General features: G+C 38.0%; 1 protein-coding gene across 25 annotated transcripts in view; it reads left to right on the forward strand.

The window, feature by feature from the left end:
- Positions 1 to 25,892, forward strand: part of SGMS1 (sphingomyelin synthase 1) — a 390,648-nt gene that overhangs the window by 124,135 nt on the left and 240,621 nt on the right. For 17 of the 25 annotated variants that reach the window (XM_058298854.2, XM_058298852.2, XM_004462382.5 and 14 more), the window contains one exon: positions 3,904 to 3,974. The exons of the other annotated variants lie outside the window; for them this stretch is intronic. The gene's annotated coding sequence lies outside the window, so the exon portion shown is untranslated. The remainder of the gene's footprint in view (positions 1 to 3,903; positions 3,975 to 25,892) is intronic. 25 annotated transcript variants of the gene reach the window in all.

A 25,892-nucleotide genomic window follows, 5' to 3' on the forward strand; every position in this document is an offset into this window, starting at 1 on the left:
AGCTGCTGAACGTCTTGCCTGTTTACTCAGCTATAAAATGAGATCATAGTAGCACCTACTTTACAGAGTCAGTCTGAACACTAAATGCACAAATGCATGTTATGTCCACCAGTTCTTAGCACATTTTAAGTACTCAGTATAGTTGGTGATTTAATGCAGAGTTGAACACAGGTACTGTGAGAATACTAATGAGGGGCACCTAACCCATCTTGGAATGGTGAACAGGAACTTTTCCCCAGGTGTTGTCAAGTCTTTGTGCATTAGTAAGAGACAAAATGGAGAAAGGCATGTTTTACAAAGGGGAAATGGCTTTAAATAATTCATTAGTGACAGGGCATGAAGTATTTAGTAGATAAAATAGGAATGCGGGCAGAGTGCAAATCATATTATTGTTCTAGCAGGCCTAGGGGCTCTGACTCTATCCCTGGGAAATGGGACACCACAGAAGAATTTGTACTTAGTGCTTTGTACACTGACTTTCCATTTATTGTGGAAAATGAATTCAGCATGGTCCACACAAACTCACTGAGTCCCATGAGAAGACTAATTTTAGAATCTATATAAGATGGGGAGTACCTGGATAGTGAGAAGGGCAAAAAACAAACAAGTACTCTATTTACATCAGAGGCTTAAGATTTAAGTTCTAGGGGAGGTGAAGCAAAACTGAAGAAAACTGCAACTTGCCATGTATTTATTCCTTTTGGGAAAATGCATTAGAATGGCACAGTGTTGATTTGTAAAATGGAGAAAATCTGGTCAAGAAGTATAAAGAGCCTGCCCCACATTTCTGCCTGGCACACTGCTTGGAATGTTTTAAATGTGTGTATATATGAGTGTGTGTGTTGCGTGCACAGATCTTGTGGCTTGCACAAAAGAAAATCTGTTCTCCATTTTCTAGTGATTGCAAAATCCTCTTTTCTCATAATATGTGATGAAAATGCTGTTCTTCTTTGCAATTTTTTTCTTGATTACTTTTTCTATTTTTTTCCTATTATCTCACCAGTGTGTTTAAGTAGAAATGGAAATAAATCAGAAAGTGATTTACATAAAAAAAAGTTTTCTCCCCATCCTTAAGTATATGAACACACAAAAACTAGGAAAATAAGAGTAGTAGCTAATTTTCCTTTCTTTGGATACGCTGTAGTGTTTTATTTTGCTTTTGGAGGAAGAATAATGAAAATAAATATAAGTGTATGTCTGGTTGATAGCCAGCTGGTTGTCTGAAGTGGGTATCAGCTTTCTGGAAGGAGTAGAAACAGCATTTGTTTGGAAATGCTAAAGAGCATTTCTCTTCCCACAGTGCTGCAGTAAAAGTAAACACATACATTTCTATAAAACAGAGTGTTAGAGAGTTCTTTGAAATGTTTAAAGGGTATTTAACATATGCTGAAAGTGTCTGATTTTTAACCTTTCCCAATAGAGCAGCCCAGTGTTCCTTAAGCATTACTTAATGATGAATGCATAGAGAAGAAACAGGTGCTTGACTGCCCTCCTTCTGTAAACAATTAGGAAACTGGACCATATATGAGGAAGTTATTTTCAGACATTGGGCAGCAGGCAGCCAGGATTGTGAACCTTGAGAGAAGAGAATCACGAGACCCACATTTTTCCTGGTGCCATATAGCGGTTGGTACAGAAGGAGCTAGCAGAGCATGGTGGACTAACAGAATTGATAAGGCATAGATATGGGTTCAAGGCTGCTGAAGAGGCTGAAATTTTCAGGACAAGGTGCTAAAGAGGAAAGCTACACGGAAGGGGGCCCAGAAGTTGGAATGTGCATATGCAGGGTGAGACCTAGCAATGAGCAGCTGCTGGCTGAGAGCAGAATAGAGATACCAGAGGGCATGCAGTGCTGAGAGAAATTGGAGTTCTGGCCCAGCCAGGACAGAGACTTTGCTGAGCTTTCCATTGAAACACCAGAAAGACCAAGTCTTTGGAATCATGGTCACACCCTAGGTAAAGGCCATTTGCTAGGAGGACTAAGGACATACTGAAATCGATGCATCTTAACAAAGAATAAAACCACGCCTGAGCAGATCAGAAGGATCTGCCAGTAATCTAGCTGCTACCAGAACCAAACTCGGTACCTTTTAGTTGCCTACCACTAATAAATAAGAAGCCAGAAATTATGACCTATATTCAAAGAGAAAACAATCAATAGAAATAGATAGTGATAGTGATTTTAAAAGACCAGGTAGTAGGATACAGATGGGGAAAGAGATGGCCATGTGATGGAAGTGGAGATTGAGTTATGGACTGCCTGCAAGCCATCACCACTGTTACCAGATTTTGTTTAGGTTCTTGGCTGTGCTGCAGAAATGAATTTCAAGAGCATGCAGGGTGAGTTAGGCCAGTAATTTATTCAGGTAGAGAGGCACGAAAAATGGAAAAAAATAACAGAGCAGGGATCCCAGGTAGAGAGGAAGGGGTTGAAAAGTGATAAAGAGAGCTGATTTACAGGCTGCAATTCCCTATTATAGATTATAAATCCCCAGGTTTACTTGCGTGGCCATATGGCAGAGGAATAATGGTGAGAGCGGCACGCACAGGGCAGGAACTTGTCAGGGGCGAGAGAGAGCACACGAGAGAGTTCATGGCCTTATGGTCTGCTTTATAAACTATTAATTATTTCATCCCTTTGCTAATGGCAGGGGAGGGGTTCCAGCTGTTTGCTGTTTTGATTGATTACCCCACCTATCAATCCCCTAGTGAGGATCCAATGATAAAGTCCTTGGGGAATATCTGGGGCTTTTTTCTGGCTTCCAGAAGAAGTCTTTGTTCTGAATAGCAGAATCTTGGGGGTTATGGATGTCAACGTGGACTTCTTGCTAGGTTCCAGATCCATCTATTGATTCCCTGTCTTACTAGCCTGCTTCACCACTATGCTACAGACTTTGGGGAAAATAGAAATCTCCTAACTCCTTGATTCTTGGACATTTAGTCTCCACAATTGTAACCAATAGTTAAGATTGATTACAAAATCAATATATAGATGCTTTTATATTATAAAATAGCAAAAGACTAATATCTGAAATTGCTGAAACTGGCTGGATTTAGCCTAGATCTGCTGTTGTGATTGTCATTCAACAGGTCTTACCCCTGTTTATGGTTACTTTAGACTTAGGCTTACCCTTGTGTATGGTTACTATTGTGATGGTAACCACTGCGTCCTCCTGTTTAATATCCATATGGCAAACTTTATGACTAACCTCTACTCTCTGTGCTTTCCTATCCCAGAGCCTTGATCTCTGATAATGATTGTAACTTTGTGACTCACACTGGTTTGCTACCTACCCCCCCACCCCCCATCCTGTTCAGCCCCTTAATGTTTATTAATGGGAGAACCTGTGTCCAATTCCACCATTAGGCTACAGTGCTCCTTTGCTTGCACAACCAAACTTTCTCTCTTTGAAATGGTAGTTTCTCAGGAATTGGCATCAGAAGAAAAGAACCTGCTTTTGCTCATACCAAACCGTGAGACAATAAATAACTGTTGTTTAAGCCAAAACAAGCAGTAAACTGTACTATACCACGTCTTGATGCTTGTTGGCTGAGTCATCATGGGAAGAAGTTCCCTAGTCTTTGAGAACTTAAGTTATTGTATTTTAAAGTAATACTTGCCTATTCTCAAGATCCTAAGACTTAAATGAGAAAATGAATGTGAAAGCTCTTTGTAAATAATAGTGATTTCTTCTACAAACATTACTATTAACAGTAATAGTTTGGTTAAAAATGAATAATGGCTTAGACTAAGGTAGAAATTTTCCTTAATTTGGGTAACCCTTTTTTTTCCTCTTAAATGTCAAGGTATAAGATTCATTATACAAGAGAGTTGCTTTCCCCAGTGGACCCGTGGTTCTTTTTTCTTGCCTCCTTTTTCATTTCCTGCCCTTATTATTCCAGGCAAAGCTTCAAGACCTGAAGGAGTCGTTGATTTCCTGAATTTCAAGAACAGCAAGGTTAGAGCACAGCATGTAAGTCAGAAACACCATGTTACCATTTTCAAAGACCTCATGGGGTCCAGAGTTCCTCATAATCTCTAAAGCTTTGTTCTGAGATTGTGCATGAGGCTCTGGTAAGGTGGAGGGAACTTCAGGTCTTTACAGTGGCTTGGGGTTGGAATTGGAGGCAAAATCATCTAAGGAAAGGCCAGTGTGGTTTGGGGCAGGAAGGAGGATGGCAGAGGCCACCTCCCCTATTGGAGGAGACCAGCACCATGGGCCAGTTGGGTAGAAATGCACAAAACAAAGGATACAGGAAATAGTGTCAGCCTGAGACTCTGGAGATGGCAGAAAAAGATGCTGATGGATCTGCTGTCAGATAAACCGAGTAGAAAACTTTCCAGAGAGGCCTGGGAGAATAATTTGGAACCAGATCTTTCCTTTTAATCTGGAATTGACTTTTGATTGAGGCTCTTTATCATGAAGGTTTGCAGTTACCAGGTTTGCCCTCTTCTCCAGAGTTGAAGTATCAAAGTCAGTGAGTGCTCAGAGTGCCAATTGGAGATAAAATTAGGAACTTGCCCTAGGACACAAACCAACAAACTGCATTAGAAAGTTTTGCTATCCAAAATAAAAGTCAGCTGAACTAAACAGTGTTCTTAGTGCTGTAGATGATTTACATTCTGGCACAAGCTCCTTCCTCTTTTACTAACCGATAATAAAGAGTAGGTACTGTATAAAAAGGTTACCATTATTTCAAATTTTGTGTTAACCATTCTTTTGATTTTAAAAATTATTACTTTGTCTGTTATATATTTAAACAGTATATTGCTTAGTTTTGCTTTTTTTTTAAAGATTTATTTTTTATTTATTTCTCTCCTTCCCCTCCCCCCACTGTATTTCTCTCCTTCCCCTCCCCCCTGCAGTTGTCTGCTGTCTGTGCCTGTTCACTGTGTGTTGTTCTATGACTGCTTCTATCCTTATCACTGGCACCAGCAATCTGTGTTTCTTTTTGTTGCGTCATCTTGCTGTGTCAGCTCTCTGTGTGGGGGTGCCATTCTTGGGCAGGCTGCACTTTCTTTCGCGCTGGGCAGCTCTCCTTACAGGGCGCACTCCTTGCGCGTGGGGCTCCTGTATGCGGGGGACACCCCTGCGTGGCACGGCACTCCTTGCGCGCATCAGCGCTGCGCTTGGGCCAGCTCCACATGGGTCAGGGAGGCCCAGGGTTTGAACCGTGGACCTCCCATGTGGTAAGCAGATGCCCTATCCATTGGGCCAATCCGTTTCCCTGCTTGTTTTTATGCTTGATAAGAAATGGTATATTGTATGTAGTATTCTACAGTTTGATTTTTCACTCAGTTATGTTGTTAAAATTCATTTGTTGCATGTAATTGTACAAATTAATTTCTACTGTTAAATAAAATTCTACTTGAGAATATATTACAGTTTGTCTACTGCTCCATATCTCTCCAACATTTGGTATTGTTGGGAACTTGGTTATTTTGTTGCCATTCTAGTGGGTGTAAAATATAGCACTGTGGTTTTAATTTACATTTTCTGGATTAATAGTGAGATTGAGCATCTTTTCATATGTTGATTTGTCATTTATGTTTTGTCTTTTGTGAATTTCTAATCTTTCCCCTCCCCCTTCTTTTCCCTTTAGGTTGTTTTTTCTAACTGACTTGTATATATTACAAATATCCTAGTGTATGGCTTATCTTTCATATATGTACATGTATATTTGTATATAAAGGTTTACAGAAAAATCATGCAGAAAACACAAAGTTCCCATATACCCTCCTTATTATTAACACCTTGCATTAGTAAGGTAACTTTGTTACAGTTGACAAAAGAATATTATTATATTCTTTAATAATATTTAGCTAATTGCACTATTAAGTAGAGTCCATGGTTACATTAGGGTTCACTGTGTTGTACAGTCCTATGTTTTTTTAATTTTAATTTTAGTAACATATTTAACCTAAAATGTTCCCTTTTAGCCACATTGAAATATATAATGCAGTGTTGTTAATTACATTCACACTGTTGTGCTACCAACACCACCATCCACTTACCAAAACTTTTCCATTGCTCCAAATAGAAACTCTGTACCAGTTCAGCCTTCGCTTCCTATACTCTGTCCCCACCCTGGCCCCTAGTATCTTGTATTTTTGTTTCTGACTATGAAATTTTTAATTGTAATTATTTCATATCAGTGAGACAGTACAATACTGTCCTTTTGTGTCTGACTTATTTCACTCATTATGATGTCTTCAAGTTTCATCCATGTTGTTACATGTGTCAGAACTTCATTCCTTTTTATGGCTGAATAGTATTCCATTGTATGCATAGACCACATTTAAATTACTCATTTCATTGGTTGATAGTTAGGTTGCTTCCATCTTTTGACTATGTGATTAATGCTGCTGTGAACATTGGTGTGCAAAAATCTCTTCAAATCCCTGCTTTCAATTCTTTAGGGGTATATACCTAATCGCAGGATTGCCAGATCATGTGGCAGTGCTATGTTTAACTTTCTGAGGAGCTGCCAAACTGTCTTCAATAGTGGTGTACCATTTTACATTCCCATCAACAATGAACTAGTGTTCCTATTTCTGCACATCCTCTTTAATACTTGTTATATTTTGTGTTTTCAAAGTAGCTGTAGCCATTCTAGTAGGTATGAAATGGTATCTCATTGTGATTTTGATTTGTGTTTTCCTGATGGCTAATGATATTAAGCATTTTTTCGTGTGCCTATTAACCATTTGAATATCTTCTTTGGAGAAATGTCTATTCAAGTCTTTTGCCCATTTTTTAGTTGGCTTTTGTGTCTTTTGTTGTTGTGTTATAGGATTTCTTTACATATTCTGGATATTTAATCCTTATTGGATATATGATTTCTAAATATTTTCTCCCATTCTGTTATTTGTCTTCTTTCTTTCATGAGAAAGTCCTCTGGTAACAAAATTTAAAAATTTTGCTGAGGTCCCATTTATCTACTTTTTTTTAAGTTGCTGGTGCTTTTGGTATAAAGTCTAAGAAGCCACTGCTTAACACAATGTCCTAAATATGTTTCTGTAAGTTTTCTTCTAGAAGTTCTGTAGTCTTGGTTCTTATATTTAGGTCTTTGATCCATTTTAAGTTGATTTTTGTATATGGTATATCCTCTTGCCTATGGATATCCAGTTTTTCCATCACCATCTGTTGAAGAGACAATTTTTTCCCAATTGTGTGGACTTGGTAGCTTTGTCAAAAAATCCGTTGACTATAGATGTGAGTTACTCATTCGCTTTTTTATTATTAAAAAAAAAAATTTCCCCCCCTTTATTTTAAAAAAAGTTTTAGATTACAGAGATATTACATGAAAAACATAGGGGATTCCCATATACCCCATTCCTTCCCCCTCCCACACTTTCCCCCATTAACAACAACTTTCATTAGTGTGGTACGCTGGTTACAATTTATGAACACACATTTAAGCATTGCTACTAACCATGGTCTATAGTTTGCATTATAGTTTACACATTGCACCACACAATTTTATAGGTTTTCACAAAATGTGTAATGGCTTGTATCAGTCATTGCAATATCATGCATAACAATTCCAATGTCCCCAAATTGCCTCATGTCACACCTGTTCTTCCTTCTCCCTCCTTATGGCTTGTCTTTTAACTTACTTTTTAGTGTCCTTTGGAGAACAAAAGTTCTTAATTTTGAATTTATCAGTCTTTTCTTTGATGGTTAGGTTTTTCATGTTTTTTAAGATAAAGTATTCTCTATTTCAAGATCATAATGATGGTTTCCTTTATTTTATTCTAAAATTTTAAAGTTTTGCCTTTTCCACCTTTAAGTCTTGTGGCCATTTGGGATTGACTTTTTTATGTGGCGTGAAATAAGGATTTAACTTAATTTCCTCCATGTAGATAACTAGTTTACCCCATACTAATTATTAATTGTTTATTCTTTATGTAGGATTATCCCTGTCATTTGTTGAATTTCCATGTGTGGATCTGTGTTTGAGCTACATTGTTTCATTTGTCAATATTTCTATCTCTAAGCCACTATCACACTAATAATTACTGTAGCTTTGAATCAGTCTCTGTATCGTAGGGAAATCCTTCTCTGTCCACCTTCTCCTCCTGAGGAGGGGCTGATGGTCCTTGGCTGGGTTCGTTTTATTGGCATGGCAGAATAGACTGACACACTGAACTAGACTAGGAAGGGAAAGAGGGTTTATTTGCCAGCGGGAGATCAGATATATACAGTCTGAAATCAGCTTCCTCCATCTGCAGAAATGATAATATTTTATACCATGGGGTGCTAATAAGTAATTGAGGCAAAGCTGGACATAGGCTCCTTCGTTAATAAACATTAAGGGGCTTATCGTGATGGAGTGGGTACCAAGCCAGGGTGAGTTACAAAGTTACAATTATTATCAGAGATTAAGGTTCTGGGAAAGGAAAGTACAGAGCAGAGGTCAGTCACAAGGTTTGCCATATGTATATTAAATAGGAGTGTGAAGTGGCTACTACCACAATGGAAAGTATACATAAGGGTGAGCCTAGTTCAGAAATAACCACAAAGGTAAGTTCAGTCTAGAATTACAATCACAATAGTAAGTATACACAAGGGAGAGGCTAAATTTTGCATAACCATAAATGGGGGTGAGACCTGTTTAGAATGACCATCATGATAGTAGGTCTAAGGCTAATAAATGCATCCAGTTTCAGCAATTTCAGATATTAACCTTTTGCTTTTTTATTTTATTTTATTTTACTATAAAGCCATGTATATAATGATTTTTTAACCATAGTTATTTGTTAATTCTTAACTTACAGTTTCAGGCTTCATTTTCTCTTCAAAACTGGGCAGTTTTATTTTTCAATTGAGTAAAATTATTAGCAGAATGCTCTGGGTTCTGGGTTTCTAGGTTCTTGGCTTATATAGCATAAAAGAATTTAAGGACACTTCATAGGGTAGTCAAGGGAGTAAAGAGTTTATTAAGAAAAAAGAAGAGTTCACAGCCCTAGATATGGACTATGGGCATGTTGGGGAGGGGCGCAGCTATTTGCTGTTCTGATTGGTTGTCCCACCTGTTAGCTCTCAGGGGGCTGATGGTGAGGCATTTTTTTGAAGGTGTCTGGGGTTTCCTCTTGACCCCGGAAAGAGTTCCAAGTGGGATCTCGTAGCCAGGGTTTCACAGGATCTTTCCAGCAGCCCTTCCCTCAGGAAGTTTCCAGGCAGGGTCTCATCGCCATGCCATGTGGTCTGCTAGCCATGTTTCTGCTGGGCCTTAACCACATTCTCTCATTCACTCTACTAACCTCCATGAAATCTGTTTTAATGTTAGGTTATGGAGGACAGGACTGCTTCATTCAAGACCCCTAGCATTTGCAGAAACCCAAGTGGGGCTGGATTTAAATTGCTGTGGTTCACTCTCTCCTTTTTATTTTATATTAAAAATTTCTTTTCTTAAATTTGGATTTCTATCCCTTTGTTGCAGGGTAGAAAAATACTGTTAATTTATATATGTTGATATGATTCCCAGCTACCTTGCTACACTTGGATTTTCGTTATAGAAAATTAGATCAACCTCAAGTCAATAAAAATATTCTTCCTTTCTTTTAACATGCTAATTTCTTCTTCTGTTTTTTCTTCCATCTTATTTCACTAATTGTGATTTACAGTAAAATGGATAAACTTACTGTGTAACTGATACCATGTTATTGATGGTGTTTACACAGGCTTTCTGTTGATAACCTGTGTCAGGATTTAAAGACACCCCTTTGAATCCCATTCTTATAAGAGTAAGTTGCTTTTTAACCATGAATGTCTAGAATTTTATCAGGAATTTTTAAAACATCCGTTGAAGTTTCTTAGCACTTTTTTATGTATCATATATATTATTAGCATGCCTATACATGAATATGTATCAATTACATATATTGGTATACTAATTTTAAACCATCGTATCAATTATGGGATAAACCCATCTTTGTTATGATTTAATTTTGTTAATATTTTGCTTAGATTTTTGGATCATTATTTGTAAATGAAAATTTATATGCTATTTTTGTTATTTTCCTTTTTCTAGTATGACCTTGGTTGAAAATTATTTATTTGCTTGTCTGTTTTGTTATTAAGATTATACTGACCTGATAGAGATAATATGGAACGTTCCTTCTTTTTCAATTCCTAGGACAAATTTGTGATATGTGAAATTGAGACGATCTGTTCCTTGGCAGTTTGGTAGAACTTGCTTTTAAAACCATCTGAGCTACATGGTTTCTATTTGGGAAGATTTGAAAACTACGATCCAGTTTCATTATTGGTTTTAGGACTATTCAGACTTTCAGTTATTCATTGAGTTAATTTTAGCAGAGTTTCACATCTTTTTCTAGGAATGTGCTAATTTGCTTTTGGTACTCAAATTTTTCTCATAAATTTATGGGATTATTTTTATCATTTTAATTTCCATTGTATCAGTAGTTATGCTCCTTCCTTTCTGACTATTTCAGACTTTTTTGTTCATTTGTTGGTCTTACTAGAGATTTATCCTGATTTATTAAGACTTTAATAGAACAAATGTTTGTCCTTGTTCACCTTTTCTATGTATCTTTATTTTCTATTTCAGTAACTTCTGCTGTTAACTTTATTATTCCCCTCCTTGAACTTTTATATACTTATTCAGTTTTTGTTTTTCAATTCTTAGTTTGAAAGTACACCTCATGAATTACTCGTTTTTAGCAATTTTCTTAAAGATACTACTTTCATTATATCCTTTAAATTTTCATTAAGTAGGAATTTCATTTTCATTAAATTCTACATATTTAAAAGTTTCTATTATGATTCTTATTGTTTATTTACTCCCAACTTTTCCATGTCCTAATGATTTGGCTCTATTTCCTTAAGTTGTTTAGTTGCTTTTTTTTTGTTTGTTTCTTTTTGAAATATAATCTAACAATCTCTTTTAACTGTATGTGTTTCATCTTCTTTCAATTGCTGCTGTTTATTCTTTTGAATTAAAATTTTTGTTGGTTTGTAGTTTCAGTGTTTTCTCCCTGTTGGTTGGGAAACTGTTCATTCTATTTCTGTTTTCTAATAATTATCCTTTAAAGTACTCTGTGCACACATAAGAGTTGTAAAGTCAGTTGGAATTTAAGGTATTTTTTATCTACTTTCAGAATAATACAAAGCTCATAGAACACAAATGAAGACTGTCTCCTTCAACACTTAATGCTTTTTTTTTTTAGTGTATTGGTTCTGTCCTTTGTTTCATCATATAAATTACACAATTAATTTTTATTTTGTAGAGATGGTGTTTAATTTTATCTGTGTGTTTACCATTTCTTACTCCTCTTCCCTTCTTGCATCCTATACCTTTTCTCTAGTGAGATTTGCCTTTTTCAGAATTTTCTTTCCTAAGAATCTCTCAATGGTAACTTCTCTCAATTTTAGTTTATCTGAAAATGTCTTTATTTCACTCTCACAATACTCTGTTGACAGTTATTTTTTCCCAGCATTGTGAACATACTCTTCCATTATCTTAAATACTTTCAATTTTGCTGTTAAGAACCCACTATTTGTCTTCTGTTGCCATTCTTTAATAGATGATTTAGGGAAGTGGACGTGATTCAACTGATAGTGTGTCCGTCTACCATATGGCGGGTCCAGGGTTTAATCTCCAGGGCCTCCTGACCCTGTGGTAAGCTGGCCCACATGCAGTGTTGCCGTGTGCAAGGAGTGCCATGTCATGCAGGGGCGCCTCCACATAGGAGTGCCCCATGCACAAGGAATGTGCTCCATAAGGAGAGACGCCCTGCGTGAAAAAAGTGCAGCCCACCCAGGAGTGATGCCACACACACAGAGAGCTGACACAGCAAGATGAAGCAACAAAAAAGGGATGCAGTTTCCTAGTGCCCCCGGATAATACAAGTGGACACAGAACACATGGTAAATGGATGCAGAGAGTAGACAATGGAGTGTGGAGGGGGGCGGGAAGGGGAGAGAATTAAATAAAATCTTAAAAAAAAATAGATGATTTAGCTTATTTTAAGATTGTTTCTTGGTCATTGCTGTTCTGCAGTTTCACTACAATGTGTGTGTAATTATCTGTTTGTTTTTTTAAAGAGTATCTTATTACTACCTTGTTATCTTGTTTACTGTTAAATTGTTTTATTTCATGTGTATGGATTCATGTCTTTCATCAGCTGTGAAAATTCCTCAGCTAATATTGCTTTGCATGCTGTCTATTATCTGCTCATTTTGATTAGCTGGATCCTAGGACTTCTCTTTTTTTCCTTTATGTCTCTTTCTTTTTTTTTTTTAAGATTTATTTTTTTATTTCTAGCTTCTCTCTCCATTGTTTGCTCTCTGTGTCCATTTGCTGTGTGTTTTCCTGTGTCTGCTTGTATTCTCTTTAGGGAGTTCCAGTAACTCATTGGGACCTTCTGGAGTGGGAGAGGTGATCATTCTCTTGAACTACCTCAGCTCCCTGGTCTGCTGAATCTCTTATTGTCTCTTCTCTCTTTATGTTATGTCATCTTGCTGTGTTAGCTCTCCGCATGGACCAGCACTCTGTGTGGGCCAGCTCACCAAACAGGCCAAATTGCTTTCACCAGGAGACCCTGGGTATTAAACCCTGGACCTCCTATATGGTAGATGGGAGCCCATTGCTTGAGCCACATCCGCTTCCCAGTGTCTCAATTTCTATTTGTTATTTTCCTCCTTGTCTTTCTCTGCTTCATTCTGGATAACTTCTGCAGATTTAACTTCTAGTTCAAAAGTTCTCCTTTTAGCTGTGCTGAAGCTTCTATTTAATTTATCCATTGAGTTTTAAATTTCAATGGTTATATATTAATATATATGTATATTATTTCTAAAAGCTCTATTTCTTACTATTTCAAGTCTGCCTGAATATATTTGATGATCTCTTTCTTTTTTTTAAGATTTGTTTTATTTATTTATTCCCCCCGCCCTACCTTGTTTGCTCTTGCTGTCTGCTCTCTGTGCCCCTTTGCTGTGTGCTCTCTGTGTCTGCTCATCTTCTCTTTAGGAGGCACTGGGAACTGAACCTGGGACCTCCCATGTGATGGGCGGGAGCTCAGTTGCTTGAGCCACATCTGCTTCCCTGATGATCTTTTTGCTTGCTAAATATTTTTATCCTGTCTTGAATATCTTTGAACAGCACCAAACAGAAATATTTCATTTTCTGTATTTGGTTATGCTAGTATCTGAAATGTCAATTATCTAAATTTGTGTTTGTGGCTTGTTTGCTATTGTACATGGCAGTTTTTGAATACGAGCTAATATTTACTAGATGATTATCTCTTGGAATCTGGAGGTTTTATATCTTGAGATTTGTGTTTGTTTTTTAAGAACCTAGAAGATGCTACAGACTCCAAATCCGTTGTTTCTCTTCGTGAATCCTGGTTTCAGGTTGGGCTCTCCCTACTTTGCTGAGAGCTAAATGTCTGTACATCCACTGGTGACCAGGCTACCTGGGTTGAAGCTGAAGTTCTGCTTACAGTCTGTATGACTTTGGTTGATCTAAAGCTTTCTGAGTTTTAGTTTTCCCATCTAATTATTACCTTAATCTGTTAATCTTAGTGCTCTTTCCTCAGGTTTCAGTGCATTGTTCCTGCCTCAAGCTCCTAGAGATTTCTTTCTTTTATTGGTGCTAAACAATTCATTAGCAATATTTTGAAAAATGATTTGTCCAGAATCTCATTGTAGTATAGTATAAGGGCCCTGCAAATATCTAATTCACCGTAATTCCTGAATCAGAAGTACCTAACTGATTTCTTACAGTTTTCTGTCTATGCCCTTTATCAATTTTCTTAATCCCTTTAAACTTTAAATTATTTGTGGTACATTACTTTCCTTTATTTAACTTAGGGATAAGAAAATATTGAATTATTGCTTTCTTTGTTAACTACCAAAACCACATCTCTACTCATATCACTAATTATAGCTGTACTTGTTTGTCTGGTTTCTTTTTCTAGTTAACCTAATGAATATTTACTTTCCAGGATGCTGGAATAACTGCTTTTGGAAAAATTCATTTGAATGCAGTTTTTATTCAGCACCCTTTTGTTTTGCCTCCCAGTCTATTTTCTGTTAAAGTATTTTCCTTTCTACCCAGAATCTTAGTTACACAAGATTCAGTTGCAGTTGTCTGCCTGCAAATGCCTTTGTTCCTCACAGGGATTGCAGTAAAGAAAATAAATATTTACGGTTGTGAATTGGAGGCATCATCTCTGAAACTGCCCCATATCCCTACATTCTTCATTCCTTTCATAGGCGTAGAAAACAGAATGACATGTTTAGTCTATAAAATGTTAAATTGCCTTGGGCTTTGGCACATGAAACAAATTTTAAATTTCAAAATGAATGTCACCCTAACTTGCTGTTTTAATATTTTTATTCATTCTTAAGCAGAATAACCCCCTGTAGGTCACCATACTTTTTCAGAAAATACGCAGATCTGATAGGTGTATGAATTAGGATTTTGTGATGAAACTGATGAATTAGACATATCTCTAGTCTGTTAAGTCTCTATCCTTTGTAGGTTATAGGTAGAATTTTTGTAATGTTGATGTAATCATAGAAAAGACAGGCACTTAAAACATTCCTAGGACGTGCTGAGATCCATAGCATAGAGATTCTCTGAGGAATTCCCTGGTATTGGTCCCATACTTTTACTTGGAAAATCTGATGGCTTTTCCTCCCTTGAATAACAAGTTCTAATGAACCTTTATCTTTGTACTCATATTCCTGTGTTATTGTTGGCTGTCAGTTCAGGCATGACTGTAAGTTTTTGTAAATGATTTGAAATTTGGGGCATTTTAGAAGCCTCAGCTGGGAAGCAAGGAAAGAGATGAAGTAGAACTAGAACAGCTTGTTAGGAATATTAAGTGCTCACTGAGGAAGACCTGTTCAGCCTTCTGTGCTGAAGGAGCCCCTTTTCACAAGGGCACACTGCTTGGCCGTGGGGGGACAAATCTGATTGTCAGTGCTTCCAGTTCTACTGGCCTGGGCTGGGAAGTTTATTTGGTAGAGCCTTTTGAGCTGCCCAATTCCCCTCTTTTACACTAAATATGTGTCCTTTTGAAAGTTTTGATTTGTATAATTAACATTATTTTAACACAGAACGTACAGAACGTGGTTTATTTCTTGCAGCAAAGTTGTGACTCTGGTCATAACAATACAACTCAGAGATAGCTCAGTAATGAGGTCTTTCAGATGCCCATTTCAGTTAGAATGTTAACAACTGGACAGTGACCATAAATCTGACTGTGGTCACCAAGCTGCATCATGTAACCCAGGGCAGTTGCTTTGCTGCACATGCTTCCTGCTTCTTGTGTACTTGTATAACACTCCTTTCTCCCTGACTTGGCATGGAAACACTTAACCATTTTTAACATTTTCCTCCTAAGTAATGAATTCGTGTATTTGTAAACAAGGTTTTGAAAAGTGAGAGTTATTTTATATACTTTCGTGTCCAACTTGTCCTCCCTTCTACTGTCCAAATTTCCCTCTGTATGCTTGTTGTCATAACCTTTATTTGAAACCTGCAAAAATGCCCACAGAGTAATTTTTATTTGCCTTTGCTATGGTCAGCATGTTCAGGGGTTGGCAGCTTGGTACAGTGGGAATCATTACTAAATTTATTCGTAGCCAGGCTTCCTAGGTTGAAGTTGAAGTTCTACTTATGATCTGTATGACTTTGGTTGATGACTTAAGCTCTCTGAGTTTTGGTTTTCCCATCTAATAACTGCTTTAATCTGTTAGCATTAGGTTTGGTTGCCTGTGTCCAAAACCCAAAAGAGCAGTGGCTTAAAGAAGATAGACGTGGCTTTTTTTTTTTTTTTTTACCCCAGAAGCATTATCTAGAGGATGGCAGTAAGAAATGGGACAGTGCTAGACAATGTCAGGAACCCAGAACCCAGGCTTCTTCTGTCTTGTTGCTCCAACATCCTTGTTGCTTCTGCCTTATTGTCCATGAGAGCTGCTCAGTCATTTGTCAAATTTAAGCCAATAGAAAGGAGAAAAAGGATAAAGAAGAGTTCATTCCCTCCTCTTCAAAAAACTCCTGGGAACTGATGAATCTTTACCTTCAAATTCATATATTTGAGCAGTGGATCTCAAACCTTTTTGGCCTTAGGAGCTGTTTATACTCATTAAAATTATTGAGGGCTCCAAAAAACTTTTTACTTGTGTGATTTATATCTAGCAATATTGGGTAGGCAGAATAATGGCCTTGAAGTATAATAATGTCCTAATCCCTAGAATCATGAATATGTTATCTCACTTGACAAAAGGGACTTTGCAGTTGTGTTAAGGATCTTAGGATGGAGAGATGGTGATTTTATGTATCATTTTGGCTAGGTTATGATGTCCAGTTGTTTGGTCAAACACTGGTTTAGATGCTGCTATGGAGTTATTTGTAGATGAGATTAGCATCAATAATTAGTTGATTTTAAGTAAAGGTTACCCTTGATAATGTGGGTGGGCTTCATCCAATCATTTGGAGACCTTATAAGCAAAGGAGCGAGGGTTCCAGAGAAAAGAAATTCAGCCTCAAGACTACTCCCTCTACTCTTCTCTGAGTTTCCAGCCTTCTTGACATCTCTTACAGATTTTGGACCCAAGACTCCTTGTATCAACTCTTACAATAATTTTGCTGCCCTCAGAATTCAGCTCTGGCTCTCACAATCTTGTGAACCAATTTCTTAAAATAAGTCTCTTAAAATGTATATATGTGGGGAAGCAGATGCGCCTCAAGAAATTGGGCTCCTGCCTACCATATGGGAGGTCCAGGGTTTGATTCTTGGGGCCTTCTGGTAAAGGCAAGCTAGCCTGTATGACGATATGTGCCATTTTTGCCTCAGGAAAAGTCCATTGTACCTGAGAGGATGAACATGAAAAATGCAAATAACATCTTAATATTATTATGAAAATAGTTTTGGGTTTATGGACAACCTAAAAGGCTGTCAGGGACTTGCAGGGACTCTCAGAGCACACTGAGAGCCTCTGGGCTTGAGCATAGCCACATGGCGGGGTGTCAGTTGAAAAGTTGGGGATTCTGTTTATAAAGGAAGAAAGGGATATTAGGGGTATTTAGTAATTGGAAAGACTTCTTACATCAAGTGTTTGATATACCGGCTAGGTAAATACTCCATAGAATGTAAATATTCCATAGGTATTAACTAGAAATACCTGTGACAGAACTCAATGGTATGCAGGCAGAAGTATAATTGCAGTGAATTGCATTTTTAGTATTTATAAATAGATTATATAAAGTATCTTATATTTGGTGCTCACAGGCTACTTTTTGATATCTTGTTTGGGTCTTTTGAACTTAACAGTATGCTTCCTTTTTTTGGGTAGGAGGGAAGTTGGAGTTGAAATAAGAGTTAAGGCTCAGCTCTGATTCATTGTTATTCATGCGTTTGAAAATACATGGGCGTAATGTTTCCTCTGGGATCATTTTGTAAACAGTCCCTGCTACTCCCTGGTAGTGTTCTGTTGCTGAAGAATAACCCAGTTCTAGTTTCTGACTTGAAATAGCTGTTAGGAAAATTTGTTCTATGTACCCTACATAAAAAAAAAAATATGTATGATAAAATAGATGGGGCTTAAATGACTTATTTTTGAGCTTAATATAAGCTCAATACTGATCTCATTAATTGATAAATATATATTCAATGCATTTTAATGCTACTCTCATCTTTAAATCAATTATCTTAATACTTTTTGGGTTAGTAAGGGCTTGGGTAATATTGTCAAACACATGGTCTTCAGCTGTTGTTCCAACCTCTGGGAGAAAGATTCCTCTGTGTCATTCATACCTGACTTACTAAAATAAACCCTTAAATTGTCTAGTTCCTGGCTGATCGTAATGGGAAGAGGGGCTTTGGTTTGGGCTTGGGGACATGGACTATAATTTGTGGAGAGGAAACATGGAGAATAATTTCAAAGCATAGCTTTGAGCATTTGGGGTAGGTTTACATGTTTGGAAGCCACAACTGGGGACTTTGGGTGGCCAGAGGCCAGAGGGTCATGCCAGTGTCTGGTGACTTCTGAACTGAGTGGCGGTTTTACTCACTTTGCTATTTTCCCCAGAGGCCATTGAAAACTCTCTTGTGATTGCCACTTTCTACTTTACATTGTGGTGTACTGTGTTACTAGAAACAGGCCCTGGTAGGTTGAAATCTTAATTACAACAGAGAGGGTGGAAGCAAATTGTTGTAATTTCAATTTATTTGATTGGGAACCAAATATACTAAACACCTTGATTCTGAGGACCTCAGTGCTTTTAGCAAATGGCATCTTAATGGTAGCATTTATTACCCCCCAAATATATAGTTTTTTGGATAAATTTTGTATCATGACTTGGTGGCTCTCCAAGTTATTTTTCCTTAAAATTTGCTAGGTGTTCCAGTAGGGGGAAAGCATGGCTGGGTGTGGAGCCCTTCCCCTCTTCTTTCCAGGGAGTTTACTTTGTGGTTACATCTCATTCTGGACTGCTGTGGGTTGTCATAGGCTAAGCTGCTGGTTAAGAAAGGTCCTGCTTAAAAACAAGCTGGTGATTTATTGCAATAGCTAGTGGTTTTGGAAACGAACTGACATAATTTTCTGACACTTTAAATTTTAGATTGCAAAAAATTAGTGTTTTGGTTTGGGAGAAGTTGCATTTGTTAATCAATAAATATAAACAATTTTGATGTACAAGGGCTGAACTAATGCAGGGCTAAGAACATTGTCTTATTTTTCCATCACCTGTTCGGTAGGCCTGCAGGGCTTCCTTCATAGCTGGCTTATGAGGCATTTCTTTTTTTTTTTTAAAAGATTTATTTAATTTATTTTTCTCCCCTTCCTCCCCCCTCTCCCCCACCCCAGTTGTCTATTCTCTGTGTCCATTTGCAGCGTGTTCTTCTTTGTCCGCTTCTGTTGTTGTCAGTGGCATGGAAATCTGTGTCTCTTTTTTGTTATGTCATCTTGCTGTGTCAGCTCTCTGTGTGTGTGGTGCCATTCTTGGGCAGGCTGCACTTTCTTTCACGCTGGGCGGCTCTCCTTACGGGGCGCACTCCTTGCACGTGGGGCTCCTCTATGCGGGGGACATCCCTGTGTGGCACGGCACTCCTTGCGCGTATCGGCACTGCACAGGGGCCAGCTCCACACGGGTCAAGGAGGCCCGGGGTTTGAACCGCGGACCTCCCATGTGGTAGGCAGGCGCCCTATCCATTGGGCCAAGTCCGCTTCCCAGGAGGCATTTCATGATTATAACCAGCCCTCATAAGCTGTCAAACACAGGTCATTGCTTTGTGCATAGAGGTTATGGGGGTGCTTTGGAAGCTATATATGATATTTTAGGGAAGATCAGGATCTGTCTGGAAAGAGGCAGAAACCTGTCCAACTAACTACCTATTTTCTTTAAAAAATTTTTGCCACTGATATTTATTTATTTATTCAACCCCCCCCCTTCCCCCGTGGCTCGTTTCATTCTTTGGCTGTCTCTTCTCTGTGTCCATTCACTGTACAATTTTCTGTATCTGCTTGTCTCCTTTTGTTGCATTATCCTGCTGCGCCAGCTCTCTGTGGCCCTCGGGCCATCAGCTGTCTGCCGCACGGGCCAACTTGTCTTCACAAGGAGGCCCCGGGATGTGATAGACACCCATATAGTAGTAGATGGGAACCCAACTGATTGAACCTCAGCTGCTTCCCTGTCACTGATTTTTAAAAATTCAAACTTTATTTCAAATTAAAAAACAAACAAAAAAAACCAGACAAAGCAACTCAACAAGTTATGGAAGGATTTCTCCAAAAAAGTTCTACCCATGCCCTTTTTTTTTTTTTAAAGATTTATTTTTTATTTATCCCCCCCTCCCCCAGTTGTCTGCTCTCTGTGTCCATTCGCTGTGTGTTCTTCTGTGACCGCTTCTATCCTGATCAGCGACACCGGCAATCTGTGTTTCTTTTTGTTGCGTTATCTTGTTGTGTCAGCTCTCTGTGTGTGCAGTTCCGTTCTTGCCCATGCACTTTTATCCTGTATTCCTCCAGTGTTCAGAAAGATACACAGATGAACACAGATTAAATGACATAATCAAGGTCCCTTTGTTAATGAAGAAAATGAAGAAGAGGAAAAAAAAAGTAATCATTCATATCTCACAAAACCAAACCCCATATGCTCTTTTGACCTTTAGCATTAATATAGTAGTGTCTTTGCTTTTACTACAAAAATATTACAATATTGTTAACTATAGTCTATAAGTTACATTAGTTATATTTTCTGTATCACCATATAACTACCTATTTTCTACTTCCCTTCATCCCTGTTTTTTCTCGATTTCCTAGCTGACTTCCATAGCAGCTGTTGCAAGCACTTACTTCCTTTTAAGCCCTTGGCCTTCTTCAGCCCAGCTCTTAGCATGTACAGATACCCTTAGAAACGAAGTCAAGAGATGTAACTTGTCCTTTCCCGCCCTCCTCTCCACCTCAGAGTACATCTGCCATTTTCTCAGGGTGTCAAACGGGTCTGGTGATGAACGTTTTTGTGTGTGGGCAAATCTTGTTTCTTACTCCTTCAAAGATACCTCCTCCTTCAGTCTGGCTCTCCCCAGCTCCTATCCCCATCCCTCTCCCAGGTGCCCAAGCATCCTGGTATTACATGTAGTTACTCTGTGGTACTCTGCTTTCCCTGGGGACTGACTGTTCCATACCTCTGATAGGTGTCTTTCCTGTTGAGACCCTTCTGTCTCATGGTCCACTCCCTCAGAATCCTACTGCATACTTTGTATGCTTTGAATCTTAATGAAACATTTATTGACCACTTACCTGGGCCAGGGAGCTGGAGTGCAGATACCAGGACAATCAGACTGTTGGGGCTGTTGGTATAGAATGGAAAGAGATACATGGGGACAAACAGCACATATACAGGCTAGAGTGAAGACACAGGGGGAGAAGAGGGAACAACTGTTGTTAAAGACTTTTAAGTATACGACTCTTAGACAGTAGGAGGGGTCCATGCCAGGCCAGCAGGCAAAAGCCAGTAGTGAGGCCCCTCTGCAACTAAAGAATCTCTTAATGGTAGAATTTGGATCATTAGCAGGGAGTGGGGAAGAACTTTTTTGGGCAGATATAGGCTTATGGGTGTGCTAAGATAATATTGCATGGGTGACTACCAATTCTATATAACTTTCAGGCCAGGCTTTGACCTGATAAGAGCCCTTAATGAAGTTCCCAAGTCTAGAAGACTTCTTTGTACTCTTCTGCTTTAGTCACTTAGCTACATACTCAGGGCCCAATGGCTCAAATATGTGAACTCCCTCTTCCTAAGGAAAGACCTCGATACTTGTCTTGAGTCTGAGGATGGGACTCCATCACAAGAATCTTCCAGTCTAAACCAGATTTGTTTTAATCTTTTATTGCATTTTAACTTTTCCTTCACGAGTTATACTGGCCATAGTTTGTAATGTTGTGTATATATGAACTCTCTCCTACTTTTTTTTTTTAACTTTTTATTTTGAAATACTTGAAAACTTACAGGACAGCTGGAAAAAATAAAATAAGCCCCATACAGAGAACTACAACATACACCCCCTGTCCAGATACCCAGATCCACCAATTTTAACATTTTGCCACCTTTGCCTCCCCCTGCCTCCCTTCCTGCTTTCCTCCTTGTTCAGCAAGTTGCACACATCATATTCCTTGAACACATAATATTTCCATGTAAATTTCCTACAAACAAGGATATTCACTTATGTAATCACTTGAAGGCCAGTTATCAAGTTCAAGAAATTTAATATTGATGTAAAGCTTATATTCTATATTCCAATTTTTTCTTATGTCCCAATAATATTCTTTTGTACCCTTTTTTCCTCTATTCTTAGATCCCATCCAATATCATGTATTGCACTTATCATCTCTTTAGTTTTTTAATTGTGGAAACATATTCCCATTCCAAACTGTCCTAAGCACACCAATCAGTGGGATTAATCTACATTCATAATGTTGCAGTACCCTTACCACATCCATTTCTAGCACTTACCCTTCAACCATGTATAAACCCTCTACCCATTTTGCATTAAGTCCCCAGTGTCCCTGAGCCCCTATACCCTACTTCCTGTCTCTCTGAGTTTGCATATTCTCTGATATGTTCTTCACGCTTACCATGGGCCTTAAATTTACCATTCTAATTATGTAACAATCTTGTTTGCTTTGACACCAATGTAAATTCAATACCATACATGCACTATGTTCCTGTATTGCTCTGTTCCCCCACCTTTATATAGTTGTTGTCACAGATTACATATTTATACATGTGAGTTCCAAAATCATTGATTTATCATAACATTTTATGCATTTGCCTTCTAGATTCTGATGGAATTATAAAGTGTAGTTACAAATCAAGAAGATAATAGTATTGGTTTTTATATATACCCATGTCATTATCTTTACTTGAGGTCTTTGATTTCTTAATGCCGCTTGGATCTATTGTCTATGTCCTTTCATTTCAACAGCAGAGCTTCCTTTAGTATCTTTCAGGGCTGGTCTAGCAGTGATGAATTCCTTCAACTTTTTGTTTATTTGGGAATGTCTTAATCCTTCCCACATTTTTGAAAGACAGTTTTGCCATCTACAGAATTCTTGGTTGGCAATTTTTGATTTCAGCATTTTAAAATTGGCCATCCCACTGCCTACATGAATTTCCACTGAAAAAAGAGCATTCAATCTTTTTGAGACTCTCTTGCATGGGACATGTTGCCTCTTTCTTGCAATTTTCAAAATGCTCCCTTTATCATTGACATTTGTCAGTTTGATTATAATATGCTGTAGTGTTAAGTCCATTTGGGTTTATCCTGCTTCCAGTTCATTGATTGTCTTGGATTATATATTCACTTCTTACATTAAATTTGGGAAGCTTTCAGCTATTAGTTCTTTGAATATTCTCTTTCCCTTTCTCTCTCCTCCTCCTGAGACTCCCACAGTGTGTATATTGATATGTTTATGGTGTACCACAGGTTTCTCATGCTCTATTCACTTCTCTTCATTCTTTCTTCCTTCTGCTCCTCAGCCTGCTTGACTTCAATAGTTTTATATCTTCATTTCACCGATTGTTTCTTCTGCCAGCTCCATTCTTCTATGGAACCCCTCTAGGTAATTTTAAATTTGTTGCTATGGTTGTCAACTAATTTTGGTTCCTTTTCATAATTTCCAGCTGTGTATTGATCTCTTTATGTTCATCTATCATTTTACTGATTTCCTTTAGTTCTTGGATGGTTTCTAATGCTTTAATCTTCTCCTTTGCCTGGGCTGTCGCTTCCTATTTCTTTACACGTTTTGTAACTGTATCCATCAGCCAAACGAGTGCTAATGCAAAATACCAGAAATTGTTTTTTTATAAAGGGTATTTATCTGGTTTAGGAGCTTACAGATACCAGGCCATAAAGCATAAGTTACTTCCCTCACTAAAGTCTATTTTCACATGTTGGAGCAAGATGGCTGCTGATGTCTGCGAGGGTTCAGACTTCCTGGTTTCCTCTGGGCTCAGCTCCTCTATTTTCTCCACAAGGTCAGCTGTAGACTATGAGGCTCTCTAGGCTTTGCCTCTCTCCATGAGGTCAGCTGTAGACTATCAGGTGAACGGCTCTGTCTCTCTCTCCCTGGGTCTCCAGCTTCAGCATCAGCCTCCAACATTGAAAGCCCCTAACTCTGTCCTTTGCCATGCCTTTTATCTGTGAACTCCCACCCACCCAAGGGTGGGGACTCAATGCCCTACTGGCATAAGAGGTTTACATAATTATTTAATCAAGTAAACCATGAATTCAATATAATCTAATATGCCCAGAGGAAAAGACCAGTTTGCAAACAGAATCCAATATTTCTTTTTGGAATTCATCAATAATATCCAACTGCTACAGTAGTCATTTTTTGACACCTATACATTTTGATATTTTAATGTGTTGTTCACTGGCATCTAGATTCTGAAGTGTCTTGTTCCAACTAGTGTTATGACAAAGCTTATGAATTGCAAGAAATAGCAAGAAAGGGAAAAAGGAAAGAAGACACCTTCCCTAGTCTTTGCAGATTGACCTGTGTGAGTCCTGTCTTTCAAAGTCTATCCCAGAGTTTAGAGAATAACTCTGGGCCAGAGTGTAGGGGCTACCTGGTTCTTTCTGTGGATGTCTTAGGCAAGCATATTTGGCCCTAGGGATTCCCCAATTTATATGAATACAAATGCTCCCTCTTGCCTAGGAAACAATTTCCTCACAGTTCTGAGCACTGCACTATATTTCCTACAGCCAGCCACTTGACTACTCTCCCACAGCAATCTATAGGAGAGCTCTGTGTGCCACCTTCTACAACCAGGGCAAGTTGCAGTATAGTGAGTCCTTTATGCACCACAAAACAGATTAGGCTAGACATGCATGCTCCCAGTATATGCACAAGGGTTATTCCACTCCTTCTGGAAACGGAACCAAGGATCTGCACTGACAGTATGGAGCCAGTAAGGGGATGGAGTAGGGACCATCCAGGGCATCATGAGGTCTTACTGCTTTTAAGTAGCCTTTTTCTTGATTTGGCATTCTTCCTGTTACTATCACCCTTTAACTGCTTTCTCTAGCTGTGAGAAAGATGTTTCTACCAGTTTGTGCTGGTTATTCAATGCTTCTGTAGAAGGATGGAGCCCTGAAGGTTCTGATTCTGCCTTTTTTTTTTTTAAACAAATCAATTTTATTGATACATATTAATAAACATACAGTTCATCCAAAGTGTACAATCAATGGTATTTACTGTAATCACATAGCTGTGCATTTAGCACTTCAATTATTAGAGCATTTCATTATTTCAGTAATAATAATAATAATAATAAACAGACAAACAAGAAAGTTCCTCACCTTTCAATCTCTCTCTGCTTTCCTACTGTACATAGCTGTTTCTGGCTCTTCTATGCAAAGTGTATAATCAGTAGCTTTTAGTACCAGTACACTGTTGCACATTCATCATCTCAAAAATTTTAGAGCGATTTCATTACGCCAAGAAGAAGACTCCACATCTCTTAGCATTCCTTCCTCATACCTACATAACCACAAATCTCCTTTCATTTTTATAAATTGATTTATATTTACATTTTATGTAAATGGAATCATATGTAGTACTGTGTGTGGTCTCCACTTAGGATAATGTTTTTTTTTTGCCTGATCTTAACATTTTGTACTATTGACTTAGATTTGTTCAGCTTCAAAGGAAAACAGTCTTATATATGCAATTCTGCCTATATTCATATTTCATATATTTATATTTCAAATATATTTAGTTCATAATAGGGCAGTCATATAGTATTTGTCCTTTTGTGTCTGGCTTACTTCACTCAATATAAGGTTCTCCAGGTTCATCCATGTTGTCATATATTTCATGACTTCATTTCTTCTTACCACTGCATGATATTCCATCATGTGTACACTCCACAATTTTGTTTATCCATTCATCAGTTGATGAACATCTGGCTTATTTTCAACTTTTGGCTATTGTGAATAACACTTATGAACATTGGTGGGCAGATATCTGTTCATGTACTGCTCTCAGTTCTTCTGGGTATATACCTAGCAATGGTATTGGCTGGGTCCCATCGCCGGTCTATAGTCAACTTACTTAGAAACTGCCAAACAGTCCTTCACAGAGGCTGTACATTCTCCATTCCCACCAACAGTAAATAAGTGTTCCTATGTTTCCACATCTTTTCCAACATTTACAGTTTTCTGACTTTCCATAGCGACCAGTCTAATAGGTATGAAATGGTATCTTCATTGTAGTTTGGATTTGCATTTCCCTAATCACCAGTGATGTTGAACATTTTTTAATGTGTTTCTTTGACATTTGTATTTCTTTGGACAGTTGTCCTTTCAAGTCTTTTGCCCATTTTAAAATCAAATACTTTGTCTT

The sequence above is a fragment of the Dasypus novemcinctus genome, chromosome 6 (genome assembly GCF_030445035.2).
Source record: "Dasypus novemcinctus isolate mDasNov1 chromosome 6, mDasNov1.1.hap2, whole genome shotgun sequence".
Taxonomy (NCBI): Eukaryota; Metazoa; Chordata; class Mammalia; order Cingulata; family Dasypodidae; genus Dasypus; species Dasypus novemcinctus.